Consider the following 2040-nt stretch of genomic DNA (forward strand, 5'->3'; position numbering starts at 1 on the left):
TGGTCTCTTTGTCTATTTGTGTCTCTTTGTGGTCTATTTGTGTCTCTTTGAGGTCTTTTCTGGTCTCTGTGGTCTATTTGTGTCTCTTTGTGGTCTTTTCTTGTCTCCATGGTCTATTTGTGTCTCTTTGAGGTCTTTTCTTGTCTCCGTGGTCTATTTGTGTCTCTTTGTGGTCTTTTCTTGTCTCCGTGGTCTATTTGTGTCTCTGTGGTCTTTTTGAGTCTCTTTGAAGTCTTTTTGTGTCAATTATTTGGTATCAGCTGAATATCAAGGGTACACACACACATATGTAGCATAAGAATATTTCTAAGGGATTGTTCGTCATTTATGAGGGGAGAGGGGGTGGTGCAAAAAAAGGGAGGCATGTCAAATCATTTTTTAAGCACTGGGGAGGGACTTACAGATTTAGAGGGTTGTATTTTGTGCTTATTTTACTGCAGATTTAAAAAACAAAACAAAGCATGCCTTTCAAACTCGCCCGCAGGCTTGGAAAGCATGTTTTCTTTAAAAATCACCAAAATGACACCGTTTATTAAAAACAGAAAGTGTAAAAACAGAAATTATGGTTGGATTTTCAAATTTTCAAATGTCCTTGAACACATGAAAAAAAAACCATAAAATAATAAAATCTGATCTTTAAATAGTGATATTTCATCAGAATCACTTTATCCAAAGTCTCATTTAAATTTGTCCAAAAATAAACTGTTTGCACAACAAGAGAGAAAAACTGAGTCTTTTTTAACTCCAGGGTTTTAACCCAGTCACTCAGGGAGGATGACTTGACTTGAAATGCAGTTTCACTTGTGTACACACCACACATATATGTAGATATAAATAAGCCTGGGGTGCAAGTTTCATAATGCGACTATAATTTTAATGAGATTTTCATGTAGTCTCTGTATGCTTCACCTTCACAGCTTTAATATGTACAGGTACATGATATGGTAAATATTCAATATTAAAGGACACAAACTTCCAGCTGAGCTGTGTGCCTGTTCAGTAACCATCCATGTTTATTATACATATATAAATAACATATTAATATATTATTATACCCTGTGTATTTAAGTATACTGCATGTATATTATATATTAAACTGTTGAATGTAAACTTTAATGTTTTAAGCTGTATTCAGTATCACACTATCATACTGTAACATCAGGACAAATATTTGTTCAGTTTGTGTATAATGTACTTTACACAGCTTTGGAACATCTGCTCTTATTCAACTCATATCTAACTTATTTTATTCATTTAATCAGGTTGTGTTGTAGTAACATTAATTTCTTACAAACCAACAGACTGTAATAATGAGAATACACAGATTATTAAATGTATTTTCTCCATCGTACACAGAGACATATTGAAAACTACAAATTAAAACATAACCAGTTAAATCAGTTAAAAATAATCTGTTGACACTGGCTGTGAGACCTGAGGGTGGTCCTGTGTCTGTTGAGTTTCAACTGCAGAACAGGAGCTTTTATTTTGAAATCAAACTAGTTAAACCAGAAGTCACCGGCTGTTTGTTTCTGCTCACGTCACAAAACTAATCTCCAGCTGGAAAGACGGCTTCAACTGCGCATGCGCCCTCTTATCGGACTGTACAGTGTAGCAAACCGAACGCCTCCTGGTTCACATCATAACTTTATTATAATTTGATGAAGAGGAAGGTGAAACTGTTCCTCTGTTCAAAGTTCGACCTTCACTGAAACACCGCCGGGACGTCCCGGTGCTGCATTCAAACACACCTTCTGAGCCCTCAGCCAATGAGAGAGAGTTCGAAACAATGACGGATGATTGGTTGAAATTTAATCCCAATAAAGAAGAATGTGGTGCGTTCAGGTGTCAGAAACTCTTTAACTCTCAGATGAATTTAATAAAATACATACTCCATAACTGCCTTAAAGACATAAAAACCTGGATGAGCACCAATTTCCTGATGTTAAATTCAGACAAAACTGAAGTTATTGTTCTTGACCCCAAACAACTCAGAGACTCTTTATCTGATGACATAGTTTCTCTAGATGGCATTGCTCT

Source organism: Epinephelus moara, chromosome 8, assembly GCF_006386435.1.
Source record: "Epinephelus moara isolate mb chromosome 8, YSFRI_EMoa_1.0, whole genome shotgun sequence".
Classification (NCBI taxonomy): domain Eukaryota; kingdom Metazoa; phylum Chordata; class Actinopteri; order Perciformes; family Serranidae; genus Epinephelus; species Epinephelus moara.